Here is a 13,401-nt window from a genome sequence, read left to right on the forward strand (position 1 = left end):
ATGCTTAGTGACAGCCATTAATTTGTCTAGTCCTCCTCTTCTTAAGTGGCCACCACAGCACCTTGCCGGAGTGAAGTCCATACTTATTATTTCTCATAGGTCTTTACATGCCAATGCCACTTTTCTTCTCCACCCGCCCTTGACTTTTCTAGCCATTGTTTCACATTTCCCAGGACAGCTAGAAACTTAGCAACAACCACAAGGCTTTGAACAAAAGCTCGCAGTCTTCACAGTAGACTCAGAACTTGCAAACTGTTGTTGGCATAAAGAGCAGATTCACAATCGCCAGGGTATAAGGCAGACTTTAATCTGCAACATCTGTTCACAGCTCACTCCCTGCTTAATAAGCTGGCATTTCCTAGTCCCATTCATCTGTTGCTTTCTCGCTAATTTTGCAATAACGACTAAGATCAAGCTCTGTATTTCTGGCTGGAACAACTTGATTGGGGAGATTATGTCTAGCAAGCCTTTGCTATCAAGTCTCATCAAGACAAATTTTCGCTTTGCTTCAGAGAATCAGCAGGTAAGTTGGACTAGTTGCTCTCCAAAGCAAAACACATTAGGAAGGCTTAAGCCTCAAGCAGGCAATGATAACAGAAGCATTGTTGGTGAGAAAACATTCACCTGTAGGACATTTTCTACTGTTATAATCTAAATGACTGAAATGAACATTACTGTCCTTGGTTTAACACAGAGGATGTCATGCCCCAAGGGATTCTCCCAGTTGATTCAGAAGAATCAAGTGTGCTGAAAAATAGCTGTACATGATTCCTAAGTACCAAAGATCAGCCAAACACTTTATTCAGAATAAATGTATTTGGCTGCAGCTCTTTCTTCCTGGTGCAAGCCTTTGGAATTAAAGCATGTTAGGCCCTGGTAACCCAGGATGTAGAATAAGGTGACTCTGAGTCAACTCCCTGGAATAGTTTATTGTTGCACATTGCTTCTAAATCTAATGTTGTACATTGTTTTAATTGTCTGTTTTAACCATATTTGCACATCAGTTTCTAATGCTGTGAGTGTCCTCTATTTCAGAGGCTTCTACTCTGCAGCCTCTTACAGTTGTTTTAACTGCGAGTCTTTTAGTTTTTACACTCTTACAGTTGTTTTAACTGCATGTTTTTATTTGTTTTTAGTTTTTATCTGTTCTAATTATCAGTTTTTATTCATCCATTATCCGTGTTTAATCTTGTATTTTATTCAGATGTTTTATCCTATGCTTGTTTCTTTGTCCTTATTTGCTCCAACATTTATCAGTTAAAAAAATCCTAACTGCTATTTTATTTATATGTTTATTTGTTTTTTATCCTGGTCTGTGACCGTAATAAAGTTCATTCAGGTGGAAAGGAAACTGTATGTAGCCAAAGCGTATTGCTTTCATGCCAATCCAATGTAACTGATGAGACCTTTGGGGGCCCATGGGAACATTTGCAGACTGGAGAAACTCTTGTGGGGCCACCCCACACACGAAGAGAGCAGCCAAGTACTCACCACAACTGAAATTGAACAACTGAACACCACAACTGAAACTGAAATCTGTTCCACCAGACTGCCCTCTTCCATACGGAAAGGTTTTTACCTGTTTCATCATTGCAAGGAGTTTGGTTGGGGTCTTTCCCAGACTTGTCCCAGCCCTAGCAAAATAGGTAAAGGACTCCTGGATGGTTTAGTCAAAGGCGACTATGGGGTGTGCTGCTCATCTCGCTTTCAAGCCGAGGGAGCAGGCATTTGTCCGCAGACAGCTTTCTGGGTTGTGTGGCCAGCATGACTAAACTGCTTCTGGTGTAATGGGACACTGTGATGGAAGCCAGAGTGCATAGAAACACCATTTACCTTCCTGCCACAGCAGTACATATTTATCTACTTGCACTGGCATGCTTTCAAACTGCTTGGTTGGCAGGAGCTGGGTCAGAGCAATGGGAACTCACCCCATCGTGGGGACTCGAACCAAGAACCTTCTGATCAGGAAGCCCAAGAGGCTCAGTGGTTTAGACCACAGCGCCACCTGCGTCCCACTGCTAGCACAATATTCTGGACTTGAAGATGCAAGCTTGTGCTCTGAGCCAAGTACCTGGTGTAAAAGGGTTAATCTAAGGTTACCAGATGTCCCTGTTTCCCAGGGACAGTCCCCAGATTTACAAATCAGTCCCCTGACAAAATCCATCTATTTAGTAGGAAGTCCATCTATTTAGTAGGAAGTTGAAACGTATCCCCGGATTCATTGAAAAAAATCTGGTAACCTTAGGTTAATCATAAAGCGGCATCATCACATTCTGTGCTAGCCAGCACTCCTGCACTGTCTTCAAGCCTAACTTTCAGCACTGTTGCATCTCAGGGTAAAGGGACAGCAGCCAGCAGAGGGTCAGATGTGGTCTTTAGCACTGCTAGGCACCACTGAATCCATCCCATTGGTTTCAACAGCCCTACGAGGCGAAAAGGAAAACTCCAAGAGGCAGCTACAGAGTTAAAGTTCTCTTGCGTGTAAAATGGATGTAAAACCCCATGTGCCTGGGCTGCATGTTAAAGTCAGTCTTCCATTTCTTCCATTGTTGCGGAAACAAAATTCAGAGTGCTGGTCAAGTATTCCTATTGTTTGAGGAACAACTGCAGTGGCTTTATTTTTAATGTTGTATGACAACTTTGTTTAAATCTGATTCATTGTGCTCCTCATTGTGAAAGCCTTCCTCTCCCTCGGCTTGCCAGGCATTTCAGGACTCCTCGCATATATGAATTGCAGCAAAGGGAAAGCAAAGAAAGGGATAAACAGAATGGATTGACTTTGATCACAACCAGTGCAGAGATTTAAATACCCCATGATAGCAAAGTGGCTGACTGTGTTGAAAGGAACATAATAGTAATTGTTTGGGATTGTTTTTTCTAGCTGTTATTTTGTTAAACAGAAAAAGAAGAGAAAGAAATGAAAGAAAGAAAAAAAGGAAAATATTTCCGCTTATACCCACAGGGACTCTAGGAAATGGCCTCATGTAATTCTCTCAAGCAGCTGTGGAAATGTTTATCCCTCTTTATAATGATGTTCTTCTTGCTTTATCCAATATCTTTTGTTCAGCTTGAGGTTTTTTTTCCGGAGGGGGGTGGGAAGGAGAAGAGAGGCATCACAGAATTTTGTGATTTTTTCCCCTTTTCAGATATTGTGTCTTACAGTGCCACTCTATACAAGCCTGCTGAGAAGCCTGGTTCTGTGCCCAGTGGGAGCCAGTCTGGTGTAGTGGTTAAGAGTGGTGGACTCGTAATCTGGTGAACCAGGTTCGCTTCCCCGCTCCTCCGCATGCAGCTGCTGGGTGACCTTGGGCTGGTCACACTTCTTTGAAGTCTCTCAGCCCCACTCACCTCACAGAGTGTTTGTTGTGGGGGGAGGGAGGGAAAGGAAATTGTTAGCCGCTTTGAGGTTCCTTAAGGGGCGGGAAATGTGGGATATCAAGTCCAAACTCTTCTTCTAATTCTTCTAAGTGCAAGACACCTTTGCCCACCAGCACTCTGGCCCTTAGATTTCAATAAAATACTGGGCAAGGTTTTGTCCAGTATCTTGTTGGTGTGATTTTCCCATGAGCCTTTGCAAAGGGGAGGGGAAAGACTATGTAAGTCTGCTTCCCCTGGAGCTCAGGGCCATTTTGCCTTGAGAGCTTTCTGTCCACTCACCCTTGGTTTAGATCCTTCACTAAGTGATCTTGAGTCTCTGGTGACAGGTCCAGAAAGGATTTTTTTGTCTTTCAACCTGATTGGCACTCTCTACGGCTCCTCCCCAATTTCCTTCTCCAGCAGCCTATGGCTCCTTTGCTTGGTCTCTCTTTGTTCTGGGTGACCATGGGTAGGGAAGCTGGTCACAGGGGGCCATTACAGAGAAGGCATATTGCCCAGACACCCAAGAAGACTCGATAGTCACCACCCTCCTTACGTTTTTTGGAGGTGGGATGCAGTAAACAATGTTTATAAACCTATGTAATAAAAATGAATATAACTACATGAGATGCTTGAATTCAAAACCTGTACCGTTCTGAGCTCTGTTTGCTTTTAATTAAAGAGATCAGATGTGCCCTCCAGGAAGCTACTCTTCAGGCAGAAACCCAGTTTTTTTTTTTAGTTTGAATTTTCTTACAAATGTTTGAATATTGCTGCACAGTCGAGCCCCTAGAAATCATAATACCTACTTTAAAATTCAAATTTAATTCTAGATTTGGAATCCCTAAAAACTGTCCTAATGATAGCATAGCCAAACATGTGCTAACATTTTATGCCTGGAAATGCCTCCCATAACTATTTAGTGATACTGTCTCCCTCTCTCTTATCTTTCAAATACCTTTTTCATTCAGCCTTTGGCACAGCCCCTTAGGCTTAGTTTCAACATGGAATGAGGACTAAGCCCGAAACCTAAGGCCTATATGGATTAGGACCTGAAATACCATTTGTTCCCATAATGCAATGGAGGGAGAGAAGGGGAGTACTGTACTTACTTATTTCAGAGCAAACAAAATGAAGTCACCTGCATGATTACCGCACCATATGCATGGGTGTAGGGGGCACTCTTCCTTCTTACGAAATAATAAACCTGTGAGATAGACTAGGCTTAGTGACTGGCCTAAGGCTACCCATGAACTTGATAGCTGAACAGGGTCTTTCCACCCTAAATTCAACCCCTTTTCAGTTTACTATTCTATCCTACTGAATTAGGGCAGTGTTCAACCAACTTGTTCCATCAGTTCAAGGATTCCAACCCCTCTCCCCTACTCATTTGCCTGGCACCGTCCCCCCGTCTGCTCCAGAGGGTTGGAGACCCTGAAATAGATCTAGCTAGGGGCTGCGAGGGGTCGGGCAGAGAGGAGGTGAAAGTATTGTCATTTTGTACATGTTGTAATTTATTAAATTTTATTTTGATGTTTGTGTGCACTCTGCATCCTATCACTTTTCCTCTCTCGCCTTCATTTTTACTATGTTGGACAAAACGCTTCTGCGGAAAACTTTTGCGTACAGTAAATCTCAAGCTTTGCATTGCTTTAGCTTTCTCCCCCGCCCCCTTCCCTTTTTCAAGATGTCTTTGTGTCCATTAAGTTTTGCTACTTCATCTCTAGCTTGTAGGTTTTCCCCTGCCCACAGACAACCCTCTCTTCTCTGCCTGCAACTGTCAGTCCTGTTGAAAGAGAGGCAAGGGCAAAGGGGATCTTGGAGGAGTTACCTGTCAGTTATGTCTGCATGTAGAATACTTGCTGTGCTGCTTGAATACATAGGTGAGTTATTCTTGCAAAGAAATATCATTATGCTGCTGTTAAGAAAAGGGGCTCCCCTCCCCCCCACCTTCCAGCCTAGTTGATGTGCCATACCTGCATCAGAGATTATATTAAATCATGATATTAAATCAGCTCAAGTGAGCTCAGATTGCAAATTAGTTTAGGGGTTCAGCAGACCCACGCAGGAATGCTCAACTGTGAGTCAGGGAGATCAACATATGTTACGCTATATTGTGCAACAGCTAGACAAAGGCATGTTAAGCTCAGATGCATTGTATAGAACTGATACAGACAGGCTTGCACCAAGTGTTGGCTCTCATTTTTGGGGTGGGATGGGAGGGGCTGGGCAATATAACTTCAGTGTGGGATGGCCAAACACATCTGTGTTTGCCTCAAAAAAATGATCTGGATTTTCTGGTGCTTGCAAAGCCTGGGGGGGGGGTTGTGAGCACTGAAAAGCAATGACCACAAAGCCCAGGTGGGGCTCCCCACAACCAACACTGCATCTTTAGAATCATAAGCATTGATGTAAGGAAAAAATCTATATGTGGTATGTGTGTGTGTGAGAGAGAGAGACACATACATAGAGAGAAATGTGCATTATTATTTTTGCAGAGAATTTGCATGAAGCTGAATTACTACCATTTATTGCCATAGTGCCATTAATGTACATGGTTCTGTACACAACTGAAATAAGAAGTTCTACTCTGAAGAGTCTACAGTCTAAAACAGCAAATATAAACAATACAGTAAAAATCAACAGTTAAAAACGCCATTACATTTGGGATAATAAAACTAGCTAACCAGACCCAGAGGCCTGTGAAAAAAAGTAAGTTTTCCAAAAAGATTTAAACATATGAAGTGAGGGGACAGACAGCAAATGTATCCCAGGGTGATTTCAACCATACAGAGCAGCAAGAGAAAAAGGATAAAGATGTGATAAAGAACAACAAACAAACCTTGAATTGGGTAAGAAGCATGGAATTAGAAGAACAAAGAGAATGGCTAGGCCTATAGGGGAATGTCAAGGCTGTGGGAGAGGAAAGACCTTGACCATGAAGAGCTTGAAATGTGAAGGCAAGAAACTTATGACGTATTCTAGAGTTAACAGACAGCCAATGAAGTGAGTATAGAAGAGCAGAAACATAGTCTAATAACGCACCAATAAGATGAATTAGATAAGCTGACAGGAAAAATTAGATACCAAAAAGATCACAAGTTCACACAGGACTGGAGAAAGTTTACGTTTTATCTGGAAAATATTTGTGATGAACAGACAACGCTAGTTGGATTTAAAGAGGCTTTGTGAGGAGAAAGGGTATTGTAGGAGGGAAAAGAGCTGTAAAGATTTATTAACTGGCAATACAATTACAAAGGAAATGTGAATTAAATTTAAAATTATGAGGATTGTGGAGGGAGCGGGGGGAAGTTCAAAAGAATTTTGTATTATAGTGGATACAAATGTGTTATTTAAATTTGTAAAAGAAAAATTTTCTTAAAAAATTAATAATAAAAAAAAGATTATATTCTCTGCAGTCTTTTGAATGGAAACAAGAAGATTGATGTTCAGTGTTGGGAGAAAACATTACAACCATTTCAATCAGAAATAACTAGAGCATGGATGGCGGGAGCTTCAGGATAGGCAAAAGCAAGTACTTCCCAGTTAAACTATGGCGTTTGTTACTGCCAACATACATAGCATTAAAAGGAGATGTGACAAATTCCTGAAGGATATATATCTGTCAGTGGCTACTAGGTGTGATGGCTGTATACTACCACCAGCCGCAGAGGAAGGGGACAATGGAAGAGGGCTGTTCGGGTTCTGGGCTCTTTGAAGGACACCTGGTTGTCTGCTATGGGAAACAGGATCTAGCAGGGCTCTTCTTAGGTTTGAGATCCAGGGATCCCTCAAATGACTTTATGAACTTTATGAACACTTCTCTGATTCTATCAAACAAGCACTGCTGAACTGCCCAGAAACAGTGTTGAAGCAAGGTGAAACTACATCACAGAGGCAACCTGCAACACAGCTATGTCCTCTTTTGGCAAAGGTAAAGGGACCCCTGACCGTTAGGTCCAGGCGTGACCGACTCTGGGATTTCGGCGCTCATCTCACTTTATTGGCCAAGGGAGCCGGCGTACAGCTTCCGGGTCATGTGGCCAGCATGACTAAGCTGCTTCTGGCGAACCAGAGCAGTGCACGGAAACACCGTTTACCTTCCCGCTGGAGAGGTACCTATTTATCTACTTGCACATTGACGTGCTTTTGAACCGCTGGGTTCGCAGGAGCAGGGACCAAGCAAGGGGCACTTACCCCATCATGGGGATTTGAACCGCCGACCTTCTGATCGGCAATTCCTAGGCTCTGTGGTTTAACCCTTTTTGGCAAAAGAGAGCAACAAATCCCCAACTGGTTTGAGGCTGGCATAAAGGACATCAAGCCAGTTCCCAGGGAGGTGGCTGTCAGAAAAGTGTTCTATCCCTAAGATGTTGGCTGTTCCAAGCCTAAAGCCTCCTGTCACAGAGTTGTCTCCAGCAGCAGTGTAGCACAGGGGTGCCAGTGGGGCTGTGGCCTTGGGCATGGATTATTGAGGGGATATGAAGCAGGCACCCTGGCAGATGCCCCCAATGCAGCCCAGTGGGTTTTTTTTGTCTTTTTTGTCTTTTTATTTAGATTTTCCATGATACAATTTAATTTTTAAAAAAGAGAAATAATACATAACAGAAAAGAAACATTAAATCATTATACATCAAATCATTATACAATATCCAAAAAAGAAAAAGAAAAAACATAAAATAAAATAAACCCATCACCCTGTTTCGCTTCCCTCCACCGCTACTCGTCTTCTCTAGAATCAATTTTACCCTTATCATTGCATTCTGATTGTTTTTATTTTCTCTATATACATACATATGTCATTAATGATTTATTGTTTTGATGCATCTACATTCTTAATCTAAGCATATTAGCATGTCTTTTCTAGAGCAATATTTTGTCATATAATCATCAAAGCATTGCCATTTGTTTTTAGTTTTTTATTTGACTGCTGTCAAAAAACCAATGCAGCCCAGTCTTGTGCTCCTCTCCCAGCATCAGAGGAAACAACACTCGTGGGAGGGGGCGCTGCGCCAGGCCATGCTGGGGGCACTGCCAAGGGGGTCCTGGTTTTCACCCACCAAGTGCCATGTCGCCTGGGTGGGCTCCTCCCTGCTCAGGTGGGCAGGCAGCATAGCACGACCCTGCTTTTCTCCAGTGTGGTGCAGGGTCGCTTTGGTGAAGTCAGCAATGAGAATTGGGGTGCCGCAGTGGGATCCTTCACCCTCTGCACTCCATCCATCGTCTGCTGATGCCAAGAGCTCACGCTTTGAGGCTGGCCTCCAGTTTCACCTTTGGAGGGGGTATCAAAGAGGAGATATGATCTGGCTCTGATTCTGTCTCATCCCCACAGTGATGCCAGCACTGGCACAAACAAACTTCACAAAGCCAATCCACCTGAAGGAGACACCACTTAATTGCCCTGTCTCAGGAACCCAGCCATTTGCCACACAATTAGCTTTGCCCACCCTGAGCTTCAAAAGGAATGTCATGTGTTGGATCAATGTCTTTGCTAATGTTCAGCAAGGTTTCTTAGCCTCTGATGCACCTGCTTAATCCATGCCTCATAACTTGACTTATGTATCAAACTGACTTATGCATTAAAGCCTTTGGCAGAAACGAGTGTTCTCATTTTTCATCCACATGAGAGAACCAGAACACCTGTTCCAGTTCTCACAAGGTACCTTCCAATAATATAAGACTATATAAAATATGCAGGGTAACCTCACACCATACATTTTAAAGTACATACAACACACATTTAAATCACGTAGCTTCACCTAAAGAATTATGGGAATTGTAGTCTGCCCCCCTCCAAGAGAAAGCTACATTTCTCAGCACACATAATGAATTAAAGTTCCCAGGATTCTTTGTAGGTTGTGGATCTGTCCATAGTTCAACAAACCTGCCTTATAACATCTGGTTGTAATGTATCTGCTTGTTTTTAATGCACAGGTGTTCAATGCTCAAATTATGAGCGGAAGGTGAGGAGGGGTCATAATTACATCCAAAAATCCCACCCCAGGCTCTTCCAAAAATTTATCTAAAGTGCAGCCTCCTCTGGCCACTCAAAATAGTAGTTAAGGGGAGCCAGCATAAAATACAACAGAGGATGAGCACAGAGGAAATCATGGCAAAAGATGCGGGCAGAAGCAACTGCAACATTTAAGGGTTTTGCATTAATTTTGATTACAGCTTGAACCAAAAATTTTATTCTTTCAGCTGAACACGTACCACAAAAATTCAACACTGTCTTAAATACACCACTTAAACATAATGCAGATTCTAGTGATGGAAACCTAAGCCATCAGCAGTGCTGATTTTTAGAGCCAGCAGTGTCCTAGATGATCCACTGAATTATCCATCATCTTCCAAAGACAATTCATTATAAATTTATGAATGAAATCTCGCCAGCTTTCACCCGCCCCCTATATCTGACTTTACATTATTAGGGCTGACCAGAGAATGCAGCAAGCATTTGGCTCGAACCTCTGCATATCTGTTCCACACTTTGCTTCAGTCACTTTTATTCTAGCCGCCCGCCCACCCGCCAGCAGACTGTAACATTACAGGTAGACACGCTAACTACCTGCTAGTAAATGGCTGTAAGCTGAAGGAGCAACATGGGATAGTCATGCAGGTATCCGCAGGTTTATTTGTGCGGTGGGAGAGTGTTATCAGAAGACAAATATCTGCTTCTGAATTGGAGCCTCATTTTATCTTTTTCTTGCTTGCTTGCTGATAACCAGGATTTTGTAAAATGGGGAGGAAGGAAGGAAGAAAAGAGAGGGGGAGAGGGAGGGAGGGAGGGAAGGAAGGAAGGAAGGAAGGAAGGAAGGAAGGAAGGAGAAAAGCTAAGGAGGAGGGAAAGAAAAAGAAAAATGTCAAGGTATAAATGTGTTGAGCAGGGAAAAAGAAACAAAATCCTTTCTTAAGTTTTGGTCAGTAAACAAACCTAGAGAGAATAGTTTTTTCAGTGTGTTGACGATGTTCTGGCAGTTCATTAATCCCAGCAAAATCTCTCCAAAGTTACTGATGCGTGGATTCCATTTTCAAATTTCTCATTAGTTCCTCTTTATGGATTAAATGCTGATGTTCACGAGTGAATGCACACAGCTTCAGCTGATGGATGTAATTGGGTTGTAATGGATTTTAGCTGCTGTTCCTTCTGATCTAGCCAATTTGAAATGCGGTATCAATGTATTCTCCCCATATCTCTGTTGGGAATGAGAAATTGAAACCTACAAGATGAAATTTATCAACTTTCATAAAGTCAGCTTCAACCATCATAAAACCGGATTTGAAATAAGTAGATTTGATCCCTCTGTATTCTGGGTGTCCCAACATTGATTTAGGTGCAATAAATATTACCAGCCCAGGATGACATTAACATAGCAAAAAATTTAACAGCAGGGGCATAAAATGACAAGGAAAGATTTAAAGGTTGAAAAACCTCCTTCCAGTTTTATGCATAAATAAACACAAATGATTTGCCACTGCACTGAGTCCAGCAACAAAGACTGGGTGTTTCTGTTTTCCCAAGTATGATTATTAATTCTGCAAGATGCATATTTCTTCATAGGCCTTTACTCATTGTCTGATTTTTTATTTAGAGTGAGGTCACAATGGACTGGATTGGACTCCAGTCCAATCCACTGAGTGTAGGGGAATGAAAGGGTTGTCCTTTCTGCACATGTGGGTACGGAATGTCCAAATGCTTCCTGTGTATATGCTATGTCCAAGTAAATCACAAATAATTAACTCTAAACCAAGAAGTAACAATCATAGCAAACTTAATAACTAGGCCTAGTGATTCCCCATTGTTACAACCCATCTTTTTTATATACCCAAATCCCTGGAGCTTCCTGTTACTCCCAGCTGTCTTCAAAGAAGACCTAAAAGGAACTCCACACTAAATCACTACATCTCTTCAACTGAAGAAGCCCTCATACTCCCGCAACCCAGCACTACATCACCACAGTGTGTACAGTTCAAGGTGCATAGGTGAAAACCACAGGATTTATGTTAAACATTAAAATGCTACCTCAACCACTCATTTTTGGCCAAGGCACATTGAAGTGTAGGTGATGTGCAGCATTTGAATGGTCCATTCCTGTGTGCATGTCCGAGGCCAGTGGAGTAGGCCAGCTTTACACATATGCTTCTTCACACATGAGGGCCAGGGATGGTGTGTTTTCCAGTCTGGTCCCAAACCACTCTACATCAATAGACAAGAATCAGTAGGCTCTCCAACTTCATGCCCACTGTTGGATTATTGGTTAGAGATCAATGGTGAGGGATGATTTAATGGCAGCTGATGATACTTCAAACATTGAAGTAATAACTGCAGCTTTGTGTGTTGAGAGCTTGAAAAGAAGGATTCTTCTGAAGGTTTTTCTAAGCATGCTTATTAGAGAGCAAGTCTAGTAAAATCAGTAGGGCTTACCTCTGACTAAGTAAGCTTAGGAGACACTGCTCACTCCACAGCTGTAAAATGGAAGCAAACAGCAATTTATCCCATGCCGGTGTAATGAGGTCCACTATGGTTATAAACTCTCTGCAGCAAAGGGCCAAATGAAATTTGAAAAGCCTGATGGCAGGGTTTCTTCCTGAGACAAGCAAAGCTTCAGTGGAGCTTATTATAGGCCTATTGAAAACGAGTGCTTTGAAAAAGACGCACCTGGTTTTGTCCTGCAAGCTGAGGGGATAACCAACAGAGAAATCATTAGACGGGAAGTCTGATGCTGGACAGAAACAACATCAAGAAAATGATACCCTTTCCCCCTTTCTTGCCTTTATGCAGGACTGTAGCTCAGTGGTAGAGCACATGCTTTGCATAAAATAGATCCCAGGTGTAACCCCTGGAATCTTTAAGTAGGCCTGGAAAAGGCTCTTGTCTGAAACTCTGGAACTGCTGCTATTGTAGACAATACTGAACCAGGTGGCTGATGTTGACATTCTCACCATGCATTTAAAGCAGAACCATAACACTTTAAACAGCCATGGCTTCCTCCCTAGAATTCTGGGAGGTGTAGTGTGTTATGGGTGCTGAGAGCTATCATTTACAGAATTCCCTAGGAAGAGGGATTGTTGGTTGAACCATTCTGAGAACTGTTGCTCTGGGAGGAGAATCGTGGTCTCCTAACAACTCTAAGCACCCTTAAAAAACTACAGCTCCCATAATTCTTTGGGGGAAGCTATGGCTGTTTAAAGTGGTATCATAGTGCTCTTAAGTCATTGTGTGGGTATGGGTTTTTTTTGTAACTTAGCATCCTAATGTTCGTCTGCACTTGTTGCCTTGGATACATTTTTCTGCACAGACATGTACACTTCTTTTCATTTCTTCCCACCTTGTGTAGCAATACAGTGGGACCTCAGCTTAAGTACTTAATTCGTGCCGGAGGTCCGTTCTTAACCTGAAACTTTTCTTAACCTGAAGCACCACTTTAGCTAATGGGGCCTCCCACTGCTGCCACCGCACCGCTGGAGCCCGATTTCTGTTCTCATCCTGAAGCAAAGTTCTTAACCTGAAGCACTATTTTTGGGTTAGCAGAGTCTGTAACCTGAAGCGTATGTAACCTGAAGTGTATGTAAACCGAGGTACCACTGTACCACACTGTTTAATTTATCCAAACGTTAGGATTTTAGAAATTATGTTTTTCCTCCATTTGGCAAATTATTTCCTTTCCTGAGTGTCTCTGTGCCCTGGGCTTTCTGTTGTTTTCTGGTCAAACTTGGCAACTGATAAATCAAGTGGCCCTCCCTGGAGTGATTCTGTTTCAATAGTCCAGTCAGCCAGCCATACCCACTTCCAGAGTACTCTATTCTGACTTCTACTTTGCATTTTACACACACACACACACACACACACACACCAAATAAACCACAATGGTATTTTGGAGCCAGACTTTTAGCGTGGCTGCCCCTGTTCTGTGAAACAGTATTGCTGCAGAGTTATGACAGGCACCCGTTTTCTGGGCTTTCCAGAAACAATTGAAGGCATTTGTGTTCCAACAAGCATTTGCCAGCTGGAGGAATAGGTGCTTGCCATGGGTGTCTCCTTGT

The 13,401-nt window shown here is 42.6% G+C and overlaps 1 long non-coding RNA gene across 4 annotated transcripts; it reads right to left on the minus strand.

Moving 5' to 3' along the window:
- Nucleotides 1–8,331: 8,331 nt before the first annotated feature.
- Nucleotides 8,332–12,384, minus strand: LOC307204392. Of its 4 annotated transcripts, none has more exons than XR_013833671.1 (4): nt 12,130–12,384; nt 11,783–12,034; nt 10,292–10,553; nt 8,332–8,628 (listed from the first exon to the last, which is right to left on the minus strand). It is a non-coding gene; the product is annotated as an uncharacterized lncRNA (long non-coding RNA). The 4 variants fall into 4 exon arrangements; XR_013833672.1 differs by lacking the exon at nt 8,332–8,628 and having other exon boundaries at nt 9,972–10,553; nt 11,783–11,823; nt 12,017–12,034; XR_013833673.1 differs by lacking the exon at nt 8,332–8,628 and having other exon boundaries at nt 9,972–10,577; nt 11,783–11,823; nt 12,017–12,034.
- Nucleotides 12,385–13,401: the final 1,017 nt, after the last annotated feature.

The sequence above is a fragment of the Podarcis cretensis genome (assembly GCF_951804945.1).
Source record: "Podarcis cretensis genome assembly, chromosome: 15".
NCBI classification, from domain to species: Eukaryota; Metazoa; Chordata; class Lepidosauria; order Squamata; family Lacertidae; genus Podarcis; species Podarcis cretensis.